Source organism: Ceratotherium simum, chromosome 2 (assembly GCF_057802395.1).
Source record: "Ceratotherium simum simum isolate JZ-2026a chromosome 2, ASM5780239v1, whole genome shotgun sequence".
NCBI classification, from domain to species: Eukaryota; Metazoa; Chordata; class Mammalia; order Perissodactyla; family Rhinocerotidae; genus Ceratotherium; species Ceratotherium simum.
Window position 1 is genome coordinate 38,018,462 of NC_141901.1, and position 15,619 is coordinate 38,034,080.

The 15,619-nt window shown below is 35.2% G+C and overlaps 1 pseudogene; it reads left to right on the plus strand.

The window, feature by feature from the left end:
* Positions 1-7,546: 7,546 nt before the first annotated feature.
* LOC101392762 (deoxycytidylate deaminase pseudogene) lies at positions 7,547-15,612 on the plus strand (annotated as a pseudogene).
* Positions 15,613-15,619: the final 7 nt, after the last annotated feature.

Below are 15,619 nucleotides of genomic sequence, written 5' to 3' on the forward strand. Positions count from 1 at the left end.
AATCTTTATCACTTGACTTCTTTCACTTTTTAAAATCTTCTTGACTTTCGAATGTGTGTTTTTTTTTAAGAGCTGTCTTATAGATATATAGACTTCAGATACTGTTGCAATGGCTTGTGAAAGTAACCTTTAACTTCCAAGACACTGTAATTATGTAATGTTTTCTTATTAATAATCATCTTTTCTCAAGTATTTATATTTAAATTAACATCACTGTTTTCTAAAATGTGTAAATAATCCTGATTTTTCTTTATTAAGCCCAAAGGGAAACATTTTATTTTTCCTTTTCTTTCACAAGATGAACTTGAAGAACTTCTTCAGTGTTATTAGTCAATTGACTAACATTAAAAAAATCTAAATTTTACCCGTTTCACACTACACATAAAAATCAAGTCCAAGTATATTGTAGATCTAAATGTAAAAAGTAAAATAGTTAAGCTTCTCGAAGATAAAACATTATAGTGGTTTTCAAAGTGTGATCCCAAGACCATCAGAATCAGCATCATCTGGAAATTGTAGGAAATGCAAATTCTTAGATCTCTTCCCTGACTAAAGAATTAGACACTCTGGAGGTGTGTCCCAACAATTTGTGTATTAAAAGTCTTGCAGATGATTCTGATGCCCACTCAGGTTTGAGAACCACAGATTAAGGAGAATATATCATAACCTTAGAGTAGGAGTAAATAATTTATAGGACTACTCCTATAGTACTACACAATAGCCATAAATAAAAATATCAATAAACTTTATTCCATTAAAGAAAAAACCTTTTCATGAGTAAAAAGTAAACCAAAGACTATTAGAAAATATTCACAATACACATATCCAACAAAGGACTAGTATCCAGAAATTATAAAGAACTTCAAATCAAATAAGAAAAAGACTGAACTCCTTCCTCACCAGACACACAAACAGCTAAAAACTTAAACTGATAATTGACAAAAGAATGTATCTCAGTGGCTAATCAGCATATAAAAATATGTTAAGTACAGTTAGTCAACAGAGAAATATGAACTAAAACAACAGTTGGATATATTACACCCGCACCAGAGTAGCTAAAACTAAAAGGGTTAACAATATCAAATATGGATGAAGATGTGGAGAAGATGGAAGGAAAATTGATATAACTACTATAAATACCAGTTTTCCAGTATCTATTAAATGTAAAAAACATGTATAATTTGTGACCCAGCAATTCCACTTCCATGTATATTCTCAAGAGAAATGATGGTTTATCTTCACAAAAAGACAGGTAGAAAAATGTTCAAAGCATCATTATTTAAAATAGCTAAAATCTAGGAACAATTCAAAGTACATCCATAGTAGAATAAATACATTATGCTATATTCACACAGTGGAATATTACAGAGCAATGAAAAATAATGAACTATGGTTACATGCCTCAACATGGATAAATCTCAGAGAAATAACATTAAATGAAAGTAGGCAGACACAAAATAAGACTTACTGTATAATTCCAGTAACACGAAGTTCAAAACCAGAATCAAAACTAATCTACGATGATAGAAATCAGATATTGTTGTCTTTAAAAGTTTGTTGACTGGGAAGTGGAGCCATAAGAGAGACTTCTGGGGTGTTAAAAATATTCTTTACCAGAGTTATGCTTAGGTTCCTTCTAGAAAGCAGACTCTAAAACAAGGAAAGGAGAGAAAGTCAAAGTAAACTATATTGACATGGGGAGCTTTATAGGTAAGACTTCATTTTGGGGACATGACACCAGGTATTAGCAGTGGGACTCTGGGAAGAACAAAACAGGAAAGGAGAGAAAGCCAATACGATGTTGTGTTATTAGAGTGGTCACCACTGTGGAAAACCAGCATTTGATCCCACTGGAACCCTCTGATGAATCACGGAGATCGTGCCTCAGTCTTGTCCACTGAGGGATCACATATCCATGATTCCCAGCCCCTGATAGACAAGGATTGCCACACGAGGTGTTCATTCCCCTAGTCTTGCCATTTTGAGCATCCACAGTGATAACCAGCTGCTCACAGGTGTCCCAACCACATCATAAGACAAGCCTTAGTGCAAAAATGCAAAAGATACACAGTGCAGCAGAAGTTAGGTTCTGTCACCAGTTGCCTTAGCAATGGCTGGAGAAAAAGTGTGCTGATAAGATGTGAGGCAGGACACAAGAGGTATTTCTATCAGGTTTTCCGGAGTAAACAAACAAAAAATATAATATATACACAAAATCAATCAATTATTTTTTCATAGGAAAAGTTGAATACCCCACAGTCTGTTCAGGAACTGTTGAACTCCTTGTGACAGCTAGTGGTGAAATATAGACATTCAGGAACATCAAGTTGCAGCTCTTCCTCTGAAAATTCTATGTTGCTCAGTTTCACTCCATTCTGAATGAAAAACCCAGCGCCTGATGTGGACAGTCACCTGCAGTAACAGCTGTTCATCTGTTGGGACCCTTGTCTTAACCCACTGCTGTAAGAAGGGCAGGCTGACTCAGTTTGGTACCTTATAAGTAAACTCTATTGATGTGGGGAGCTTTGTGGTAAGACTTTGCTGTAAGTGGAGGATTCTATCTAACTCTGGGCTACTTCCTGCATATGTTTTTCCATAGTTACGGTCAGGCTTAAATGAGATCTGTACATTCCACTTGTCGTCTAAAAATCCTAATTTCTCCAGCTTTTGGAAGTCATTCCACTTAAATGTCCGAATTAAAGTACGTATGAGAAACTATACCAACTAAATTCCATTAAGTCAATTTAATTCCATTATTCTAAAACAGCAATTAATTTCTATTTTCCCAATTTTATTTCTTAATAAAAGTATAATCATTGGGATCAATTTTTTTATATGAAAAAAATTATACATGGTAAAAACTGATTAGCAAAGCAAATGTTGAATTTTACCTGTCAAGTTTTGCTTTTGTGAGTCTTCTTTTGTATCCATTATTTCTACCAAAATGCAATTTTCCCAGATTCAAATGTACACTCTAAAGGTTAATATATGTGGTTTTATCCACTATAAATTTTATTTTGTATTTTGTATTGGTTTTACTGCTATTCATATTTATTTTAAAATTTAGATAAGGGAAAAATAGCTAAGCTCATTGATGCAATTTTAATGAGATATTTTATAATTTTCACTTGACATGGATGGATTTATTGTATTGTTAATTTGGTTCTCTCACAGCTTTGCAAACTGCACACTAACTGGGCAGGCTCTGGACTGAGAAAAGAGCATAGAAGAGGAGCAAATGTTCTCTGTTATAGAGACTATCATGTCACCTAGAAAGAAAAAAGTTAGCCTCTTTTTTTATAATCTTTATGGTTTTAATTTCTTTCTTTTGCCTTATTAATTCTTAATTAATAAGGTTGGGAACTTCGGTACAATGCTGAATACAAACGGTGAGCACAGACGTCCTTGTCTTGCTCCCAATCTTAGAAGAAAAGCCCATAATGTCATCATTTAGTATGATGTTAGCTGTAATTTTTTGTTGATGCCCTTTATCAAATTGAGAACGTTCTCCATCATTCTTAGTTTAGTGGGAGTTTTTATCATGAAGAGTTGTCAAATGTTTCAAATGTTTTATTTGTATATTTCGAGAAAGTAATATGATTTTTCTCCTATATTCTGTAAACATGGTGAATTATAATATTTGATTTTCAAATATTAAGCCAATCTTCCTTATCTGGGATAAACTCCACGTGGTCATCATGTAATAATCTTTTCATGTACTGCTAAATTTTGTTCAATTTTATTAAGGACTTTGTGTCTAAGTTTATAAGAAATGTTGGTGTGTAATTTTCTTGTAATTCATTTGTAAGTTTTTAGTATCAGGGAAATGCTGCCCTCATAAAGTAAATTGGGAACTTTTGCCTTCTCTGTTTTCTGAAAGATTTTATATAAGAATGGTATTTCTCTTTCTTTAAATGCTGATTGAATTCAACAAGTGTTCTGAACCAGGAGTTCTCTTTGTGGGAGGGTTTTTAATAACAAATTTTAAAATGTTTCTTATTTGTTTTTATTTACTATATTTTATTTTTAATATTTAACACTTATTAATAGCTACCTATTATTAATACAGAACTATTCAGATGTTTTCTTTTCTTATCTCAGTTACAATAAACTGTGTTTCTTAAGGAACTTTTTGCTTTTATTCTATATTTTTTAATATATGGGCATAAAGTTTTTCCTAATAGTCCCATCTTATCCCTTTAATAATATCATCTGTGATAATATCCTTTCTTTCTTCTTAATACTGATAATTTGTTTTTTCTTTCCTTTTTCCTTGATCATTCTTGCTAAGGATCTATCAATTTTATGAATCTTTTCAAAAACAAACATTTGCATTTATTGATTTTCTCTGTTTCCTGTTTTATTGATCTCTTCTTTATTTTTATTATTATTTTCTATTTACTGTGGGATTACTTTGTTCTTTTTGTGTTGCTTCTTAAGGTGGAAGCTTAGATCACTGATTTTAAACCATTCGTATTGTTGTTGTTTAATATGAGCATTTGAACTCTGGGGCTCCTCTTCTCTTTGGACCACTTTTGAATTAACTCATATATTTTGATATGCTTTGTTTTCATTATCATTTGGTTCAAAATATTTTCTAACCTCTCTTTTGAATCCTTCATCATCTCATGAATTATTTAGAATTGTGCTGCTTAATTTTCAAATATTTAGATATTTTCTTGATTTTGTTATGATTCATTCCAAATTTAATTCAATTGTGATCAAAGAATATACTGAGAGATTTCAAGGTTCTGATATTTTGAGACCTCTTTATGGCCTAACATATGGGCTACAATGATAAATGTTTCAGGTGTGCTAGAATAAAAACATATATTCAGAATTTGTAAGGTGTAATATTCAATAGGTGTATATTAGCTCGTGTTATAGTGTTCAAATTTTCTATGTCCTTATTCATTTTTGTTCACTTATTCAATCAATTGCCAAAAAAAAACTATGTTAAAATCTCCAATCAGGATTTTAACTTGTTTATTTCCCCCTTTGATTCTAAGATCTTTCCATCATGAATTTTGAAATTCTGTTTTCAGATGCATTAACAGTTAGGATTTTTAAGCCTTGTTTAAGAACTGATCATTTTTTCATTATGAAATATTCCTATTATTTACTATTCCCAAGTCTCTTCTGTGTCTTCTATATCTGAGTTTACAACTTGTATCATTTGTCTTTATCCTGAAAAACTTACTGTAGCATTTCTTTGTAGGTCTACAGGCAAAAATTCCTCTCAAATCTCAGTTATCAGAAAATATCTTTATTTCATCTTAATTTCTGAAGGATACTTTTGCTGAATATAGAATTCTAAGCTGAAAGTTTTATTGGTTTTTTTTCTAGACACTTATAAGAAGTCATTCCATTACCCTCTAGTTTATGTTTCTAATAAGAAGGCAAATGCTATTCTTATCATTGTTCCTTGTATATACTATGTCTTTTCTCACGGCTGCTTTTAGGATTTTCTCTGTTATCTTTGGTTTTCAGCATTTTGTCTATGACATGTATTTGTATAGTTTCTTTTGTATGCATCTTGCTTGGGATTTACTAGGATTTTTGAATTTGTGAATTGATATTTTTCATCCACTGTGGGGAATATTCAGTATTGTTGCTAAAAATATTTATTCTGCCCCAATCCAATTATTATGAACAAATCATAGCCACTCTGTTCAGTCATGTTCTTCATCCAGTCTTTTTCCTCAATGTTTTATCTTAGATAATTTCTACTGCCCTTTCTTCAAGATGACTGACTTTATCTTCTGCAGTGTTCACTCTGCTGTTAAGGTCATCCAGTAGGGTTTTTTTTTTTCCCCAGAACACATTTTATGACTTTTGTATATTTTATGTTTTCATATATTCTAGAAGATTCCCCATATGTTCACCCATTTTTCATTTTTACTTATACATTTCCCAATGTATATATTTTTTGAAAATGGAAAGAGGTTTTATTTATGAAAGGACTGTTTACAAAGTGTAGGGGAACCTCAAGTAAAGTAACCTGGAGCTAGTAGCAGCAGAGCTGTCACCACATATAGGCCTTAATGGCCACGTAAAGGGAATCATTACTGGAACCTGGAAAGAGAAAGAGTCATGTAGAATCAGCCACTTAGAGAAGAGCAGTGATCTTTTCTTGAGGGACAGAGCTAGCCCAAGGCAGTGCCACAAGCCAAATATATTTATAATACTAGTTTTAACCTCCTTTTCTGCGAGTTCCAGTGCTGGTTTATCTGTGGGTATGTTTCTTTTGATTTTTTTATTTTCTACATGTCCCATTTTTCTCCTGTATCTCTCAAAGATTTGTGATGTGTTGGATGTTGTATATAGATAACAGTAGAGATTTAATTACAGATTCTTTTGTTTTGTTTTTATTTCCAAGAATGTGCCATCTCTTTCTGGTGTACGGCTGCTAAAGGAAGAAGGTGGTTATTCAGATTTCACCAAGTATCAAGTTAATCTTGGCCTAGATGGCAATTTTTTCAATTGATTTCATCTCTTGTTAACCTTCCTCCCAGTGCCATAGCTCTTCCTGTCCAAGACTAATTTTTTTGATCTTACTAATGCTTAATCCTGGAGCCTGGTGAGAGTGGTACCTCAGTTTCATCTTTTTCTTTCTTTTTCTTTTTTTTGTGAGGAAGATTAGCCCTGAGCTAACATCTGTTGTCAATCTTCCTCTCTTTGCCTGAGGAAGATTGTCTCTGAGCTAACATCTATGTCAGGATCTGAACCATTGAACCCCAGGCCGCCAAAGTGGAGTGAGTGAACTTAACCACGACACCACTGGGCCAGCACCTCAGTTTCATCTTTTGAATCAGTGGAAGAAGAGCCCTTTGTTTCTAGGGACCATGAGAATACATGAGACTAGAGAATATGTTACCCTACCATCACTGATCTTTTCTCAGCAAAAAGGAGTGGGAAGCCAGGGAGAATTGTTAGGTCAAGTAAATTATTGCTGCGTTTGACAGTTTTCTAGACTCCAATCTCTCCACCTTCTCCCCACCATTGTCAATCACTCAACTGTCTCACTCTTGGCTGGCTTTCTTCTCTACTGTTGCATCCATAACTGTCACTGTGTGATAGTCATGTATATAGGGCTCTTCTCTCTGAAAAATCAGTCCATCTAGGGTTTTCTTGCATCTACCTCTCTTCAATAGTTTCATAGATAAGTACAAGTTTTACGATTTCTAAATTTTTTGGTGTTACCATGAAAACAAAGATCTTCTACATCCTTTTATATCCCACTCAGGAAATTGTTTACTGTTGAATTATGGCCAAATTGAAGAGAAAAGCATAGTTTCTTCATTTGTTTATGACTGGCCTGGTTCTCCTTATAATTATCTACTTCTGGGAAAAGGTAAAGAAGAAAAAATGTAGTCATATTAAAAGTCAGCATGGAATGATATAGAATTCTACATTGTTGTATCATGAGCCTAGGAACTACTATTTTACAAATAGAACACAAATGGAACATATTCTTTGGGGTTATGACTCACAAAAGTTAAGATACCTCTAACTTGATTCTTTCATAAGCAAAAAAGCAAGCAGAATGTGTAACAAATTTAAAAAAACAACAAGAGCTGAGCCTGCATCTGCTGCAGAAGAAGAGTAAGGGAGACAGCAGTTGGATCACTAAGGACTTGGCCTTTGGGAAATAGAATTGAAGCCAAAGAAGCAGACTGCTAATGCCAGAAGAGTGGGAAATGGATGAGTAGGGAATCAAGAATGTCAGGGAGCCGGGCCGGCCCCGTGGCTTAGCGGTTAAGTGCGTGTGCTCCGCTGCCGGCGGCCCGGGTTCGGATCCCGGGTGCGCACCGAGGCACCACTCCTCCAGCCATGCTGAGGCCGCGTCCCACATACAGCAACTAGAAGGATGTGCAGCTATGACAGACAACTATGTACTGGGGCTTTGGGGGAAAAATAAATAAATAAAATCTTTAAAAAAAAAAAAAAAAAGAATGTCAGGGAGCCACCTAGAGCTGCAGGAGCAGAGTAGAGCATGGTTTCCCTGAGACTAATTTCCATTGGAACTTTGTTACACCATATTAGTCCTGGAAACAACAAGGAAGTGGAAAGCTGAGTCTTAAACACCCACTCTGAATATAAACCTCTACAGTGGTCACAGCAAAAGTAAATACTCTGGAAAAAAGCTTTGCTGAATTAGGACAACTAAAATTGTATAGATTGAAAACAATTATGATCTCAAATAAAGATTACCAAACCATTATGCCAGGAAAGATGAGAAACAACATATGTAGGTTACCTAAGAATAAAATGTTGTGATTGTGTCAGAGACCATATATGATAGCTTTGTGGAATTTTAAATAAATTAAGGGTGCAACTAAAAAGATAACTCTACAAAAAGAAACTATCAGAAGTGGACATCTATAAATGAAAAATAAATTGATTACATAATAAACCCCATGGGTGCATTAAATAGTGTAATAGACACAGTTGAAGAGTGAATTAGAGAATAGGAAGATATTTCTGAGGCATTTTTCCAGAACACAATAATGAGATATAAAGAAATTGAAAAATATAAAAGAGAGGATAAGAGATATGGAGAAAAACAGAATGAAAAAGAGTGAAGATAGTCTAAGAGGCTTATGGGACATGATCAAGCAGATCACTATATGCATTATAGGGGTCCCAAAAGGAGAAGAGAGAGAAAAGTGGGCATAAAGCTTATGAAAATAAATAATGACTGAAAATTACCATAATGTGGGGGGGAAATAGACATCCAGATCCAGGAAGCCCAAAGAGTTTAACAAGCAAGATAAATCCAAAGAGACCTACACCAAAATACATTATTATTACCAAAAGTTAAAACAAGGAGATAATCTTAAAAGCAGCAAAAGAAAAACAATTGATTAAATGCACAGAAATCATTATAAGATTATGAGCAGGTTATTCAGCATAGACAGTTATAAATCTAAAGTGTTTTGTGTAAGCCTCATGGTAACTACAAAAGAAAACTTATAGTAGATACATGAAAGATAAAGAAAAAGGAATCAAAGCACACCACTACAGAAAAAGAAAAATATTTAAATTTCCATATACTTGGTTTAAAAACATAATTCTTAGGAATTTATTAGTCAAAGGGAAAATTATACTGAAAATTTATAAGAATTTAGGGTGGAATAAGAGTAAAAGATTTTGTATAGGTCAACTAGATCAATATTTTTATTTTGCCGCTCAAATCTTTTATATCTATGCTGTTTTTCTGGCTACTGTAGTTATTAATAATTGTGAGAATTTTATTGGAATTTCCCTTGAAATTCTCTACATTTTTGCACAAAGTGATATTTCGAGGGAAATCTGTAGACTTTAAAATGCTTATATTGGAACAGATAAACATTGAAAATTAATGAGCTAAATGGCTAATTTAAGATATCACTAAATGGTCTGGGTTCACTTTGACAGCAATGGTGGGGTCCAGTAGGGGCTTGCAGGCTCATGGGCCCAAAATGGGACAAAGGGAGGGGGACAGCTAAGTGAACTCAGCATCAGTGAGGTCCTGAAGAAAAGTGAGTGACTATTTGGAATGGCCTGAGTCTTTCATGGCAGTGGCCTTCTTATCAGCACAGAGAAGCAAAGATCCAAATCCCCAGACCAGAACCTGAATCATGTATGCAGAAAATGTGATTGTAGGGACTGGGTAAAACAGAATGCCAAATGGGTGCAGTGATGACCTGTTCTCTTAGAGGTCAGTGGAGAGTAAGCTGGATACCAAATACCCCTACATGTGCCATGCCCAAGTGAATGCCTTCATGAACAAAAATTCACAAGTGTGAAAGGCTGTACTGTGTAAGTTGCTTTGTTCCCATGTAATGAATGTGCTAAGCTTATCCTCCAGGAAGGTGTAAAAGAAGTTATTTTCATGTCTGATAAATAACCATGGTAGTGATGGCACAAGAGCTATGAGGCTCATATTTGATATTGTCACCCATACATGTCCCTGGCACACTGACGTGTATTCCTAACAGAAAAAAATTTGCTTTGGCCCACATCTAACATCTTCCTTTGAGATGTTTTTCAGCTGAGCTGGGCTTCTGCTTCAGAGAAATCACTGCAAACCACTCTAAATCAGCTTTAACATGGCCACAGGAGTATGCCTGCGCAGAGGGACTTGGAGGTGACCTGAAGTTGCCTCTGCTTCATTACCATACATAAATCTCCCCCTCTGCATACATTGCTAGGCAAACTTCATGTCATAGGCAAAGGAGTTTGGAGGACTGCGCATGCACCAATTGTTCATGGAAATCTTTGACCCTTTCCCAGAACTCTGATGATGCCATGATCCCTTGCCCTTTAAATGTTCCCCATTTCCCTGTCTTTGGAGAGAAGATGTTTTAGATCATGAACTCCTCATTCTCCATTCCTTGATCAATGGATAAAGTTTATGCTCTGCTAGTCTGAACTGGGTCCCATTCTATTGGTGTGAGTGACTCCAGACAAAAGGAGCCACTTATGGGTCACCAGTCCTTTAGGGTTCAGTAACAAAATTTAGCTACTATGAAGGGACTGGATTATTCACTGATCTCATTTCTTACTTCTAAAATGACAGGGAGGCAGATCATGACTGTCCCGCCCCATGCTTGGCTGCCAGACTCACCCACTGACTCTTACTGAACCAGCACCTGAGGCCACACTTAGACTTTTGTCTTCTGCCTCTTCATTAATGTTAAGGGGGATTTCCCAAGAGCCAACATTAAGTCCACCTTCGGTTTAGCATCAGAACCATAGTCTACCTTCGATTTAGCATCAGTGTACATGCATGCAAGACCAAGGAAAGGAGAGACTTTTTCCCAGGAATGGATTGAGAAAAATGAGGGGCCTTTCCCAGGAAAGAACTGAGGCAGCTTCCCAGGAATGGTTTCACTGGTCCCTTAAGGGACCCCCTCTCCCAAGGACTAGTACCATTCCATGAAGGATGAACTGGGTCAGGAATCAAGGGTATTTCATCACCCCAGGTCACAGTTGGGGGTTCTCAACCCTCACAACTAAGATGCCTCAGCAGGAGGTTTCAAGGTGGTGATGGAAGGAGGTAAGAACACTTGTTCAGGGTTTTTGTTTTGTTTTGTCTTTGTACTAATCTTCATCCACTAGGACTGGCTGGGAATGATGGGCTTTAAATAAAATGATTACATCTCTTTTGCCTGATTGTATTTTAAATTATATTGTGGGGACAAATATTGTGTCTCACTGGGAAACATTTCCCTTGCATGATATTGTGAGAACATATAAATACAGCCCTCAGGCAATGTTAATTTAGCTTGGGAAAGGAGATCTCACTTCAAAACGACCAAAATGACTTCAAAAACAGCGATGAAAAGGATCTTTACCACAAAAAGAAAAGAATCTTTGGCTTTTTGGCATAAAAAAAATCTTTAGCTGTCTGAACAGGTAACAATTTGGATCCAGCATTCTTTTGAGTTTTGTGTGTGAGACGTGGCTGAAATTCTAAAGATCTCTGTTTGTGTCTGTCTATATGTCTGTGTATGTGTGTCTATATGTATGCTATAAATGTGAGATATTCTTCTGCATTCAGATGGTATGACCAAAATTAAGAAGTCTGTTTAATTGGCTTAAAGTAAGCACTTACACAAATTATTTCTAAATGTAGTAGAAACTAACCCAAATGTGTTTCAGGTTAATGTGATATGAAATAATCTTTGGTAAATGGAAGCTTATTTAAGATTGTTGGTTGATTAAAATGGACATGTCCTCTGAGTTATCAGTATTGGATATGATGCAGACATGCAGCCTAGATTTCCTAGTCAAATAAGCTTATGTTATCTCTGTTATAAATTTTTCAGCAAAATAATAGCTTAAAAGGATAACTGATTTTGTCTAATGTCTCATAATGTTTTTGTAGGGAATCTAAACATAATTATTGGAAATAAGTAAACTAAATAGATGTACATAAGATAAAAGTTTTTGGGTGAAATTTTTAACAATAATTTAAAAAATTTTTAACAATAATTTTAACAATAATTAAGTATATGTACTTAAAATAATTTCAAAACCTTTTGGTGACTTGAAACCTTAGAGTTTTGCTAAATTAAGTTAAATGATAAAAATCTATTTGAATGTCCAGATCAATTCTAAGTAAGATAAAGTATTAGACATTAGTTATTAAATACAGGTTTATCTACCTTTGTTTTTTTTTTTGTTTTATTTTTTGTGAGGAGATCAGCCCTGTGCTAACATCCGCCAATCCTCCTCTTTTTTTTTTGCCGAGGAAGACGGCCCTGGGCTAACATCCGTGCCCATCCTCCTCCACTTTATATGGGACGCCGCCACAGCATGACTTGCCAAAGCAGTGCGTCGGTGCGCGCCTGGGATCCGAAACAGCGAACCCCGGGCCGCCGCAGCGGAGCGCGCGCACCCAACCGCTTGCACCACCGGGCCGGCCCCGTACCTTTGGCTTCTTGTAACGGAGAAACTAAAAGATGTTTGAGTCTATTAGTAAACACTTCTTGTATTTTATTAAAAGATTGTACTATAAACTAACATATTTTTAGAAATTATGAAAAGTATTTATAAATTTGCCAAGCCACAGAATGCTAATGTAAAAGACAGTTTATAATTGCTTACTTCTTAGTTTTCACTAAAAATTAAGGTCTGTAAGGGTTAAGAATTCTAATTAATATATGTGATTAAATCTACTAAAATTTAATAAGGAAAAAATCTTTGTATGCAAGGAAAGTAAGATGTATGTTTTCAGTAAAGAAAGCATAAGAAATAAAGATATTTTTGTTTGTTAAAAAAAATTATAGAAGGTTTATGGAAAAAAACTCTGAGAAAAGAGTTTTGCACATGGACAAATTGGTTAAGATTGAAGTGAATTTAATTAAGTGAATGAGTTTTAATATCAAATCAAAAGTAATCTGGTGCAAAATTAGAATGTGTATTTTTTCCTCTCTTAAAAGGATAGTTTTCTTAAATTTCTAGTCTGCTCTTGAGACTAAAAAGAGATTATGAAAGGTTTTTTTTCTTTGTGCAGTCTACCAGAAGGGTAGGGATTATATGTTTTATCAAAATAAATTTTCTATATTGTTTTTATCAGATCTTCAATCACAAGTGCTAAGGTTTTTCTTACAGCTATTTAACTTTGTTCATTTGCCTGAAAAATCTTTAATTGTCACCATGGTTAAATGGATAACTAAACATTGTTCATAGGGACCTATGATATTGTGTGGTAAATGTTATTAATATAAATGTTTTAAAAAATCTATATAACATTCCTAAAATTCTTATCAGTTCTGGTTATCAGTAATAATTCAAGAGTATATGTCACAAAAATAGCTAAATTTATTTGTCAATTGCCATTTTTGAGTCTTTTTTCATTTACCAGGTGTTGTTGTTTTACTCTCATGCTTTCGTAAATGTTTTCATCTTCAGAGAAATTCATGGAAAGGACTCTGACACTTACTCTAGAATACGGGTTTCTGACAAACTTTCAGATCATAAAACTGAACTGGGTAAGAAATTACAGAATTCTAACAGAGAAACTGATTAATTCATGAAACTTCTAACAAAAGATCAAGATCAAGAGTTGATTACAAGGGACTGAACGAACCAATGAGGATGATTATAATTTATATAACTTTTTTTGAAATATTGCTGATGTTTTTAATGTCTTATTTTTCCAGATTTAAGGAAACTTTTTTTTATCTTAAGCTAATTATGTCTTATAGCAATTTGGTAAATTTATATCTTTGTAAGCAGAATTGAAACATTTATCTTTTTCTCCCTACCTGATCCTTCCAGAATTTTGAAACTCTTAGTGAGTAGATATTCTTATTTTCATGGTAATATCATTATTTACATAAGTTCAATAAGAATCTGTTCTCCTTATGACGGGACATAATTGGAAACATTGGTTATTTTACCAAAGCTTTAACTGGAATGTCATACTTGAGAGAAAAATGCATAGACTAGGATAGGACTGAGCTTTAAAGGACAAAGATTGACTTTGTGAAATAAAGCCATTCGGATGTATTGGCCTGGTACCTTGATTACAGGGTTCCTAGCAACCATACCAGGTGAGTAAAGAAGGTCACTTCCCTAGAAGGTGCAAAGAACATCAGGATATTTTGGGAACTTGGAGAAGAGAGTAATTCACCCAAATCTAAGTTATTGCAGGCAGAGTCTGATGACAAGTCCTTGGCTTTCCTTTCCTGGCCCCAGAAGCCTTTAAAGTTCAATCTGAGATTCCTTGTAAAAACTTCCAGCAAAGCAGGTTTAAAAGAGCCAATATGATCTGTTGCTATTCTTGCTGTACTTATGTAAATAATTGGCCCAATTTTATTGAAACTAGAGTTATTTTGCAAACCAATTAGTCTTAATTTGGCAATCTTTGGTAAACATGAGGATGACTTTAGAGAGAAAAATTATGTTTCAGTAGAAACTATAATACACAATTGTGGATACAAATTAGAATCTACTTCTGTTAATTGTCTTTGAGGTTTTTGTTTCCTACTTGTAAACTGAACTGGATCTTGACTTCTTCTAGTTTCCTTAAATGTCTTGCTACAAATATCCAAACTTACTAGCCAGAGATGTAATATAGCAGGGGTATCTGGGGCCCCAGAGAACAAGCAGTTTATTAAGCCATTAAGCTAAATAGGCTCTTCCTAGCCCGACCGGGTTTCTACTGCTTGGGGACCTCTGGTGGCTAATCTACATCTTCTGCTCTTTGGACCTTGCATTCTAAACTGTCTGGTTTCCTTTGTTAGCAAAAGACTAGAATCTATTAAACTCCAATGGTGTTAACCCAGGGATATGAGAAGTTAAGAGTCCAACTGGGTGACAACTAAACATATCTAAAAGTTGCTAGGAACAAGTTCTACTCCTCTATGGGCCCATATTAAAATGCCCCTGGCCAGCAGGAAGTAGTTACAGACAACAGACCTTCATCCATTGCCCCTCAAGAATGAGGAATAGGACATGGTCAGAGGAGGGATTTTTCAGCCTTACATATCCCTCTTGCACTGACATGTATTCCTAACAAAAACATCTTCCTTTGAGATGATTTTCAGCTGAACTGGGCTTCCAACTCAGAGAAATCACAACTGCAAGCTGCTCTAAACCAGCTTTAACCAGAACACACGAACGTCACTTACACAGATGGACTTGGAGAGGACTGGAAGTTGCCTCTGCTCCATTACCATACAAAAATCTCTCCCTATGTATACATTGCTAGGCACATTTGGTGCTGTATGCAAAGGAGTTCAGAGGACTACACAAGCACTAATTGTTCCCGGAAGTCACCCTCCCTTTCTGGGAACTCTGAGGATGCCATGACCTGGTGCCCTTTAAAAGATCCTAATTTCCCTATTTTCAGAGAGAAGGTGTTTTAGGGCATGAGCTCCCCTTTCTCCTTTCCGAAATCAATGAATAAATTTTCTGCTCTGCTATTCCAAACCCAGTCTCATTCTGCTAGCGTGAGTGACTCTGGGCAAAAGGACCCACTTGTGGATCATCAGTCCCTTAGGTTTTGGTAACAATATGGCTAGGGTTACATTCAGGAAATTCACACTAAAGTGCCACAAGATTTTCACTGACTTTGATTCAGTTAACAGCAGACCAAGTCAGAAGCTTCAGTGAGTTACAT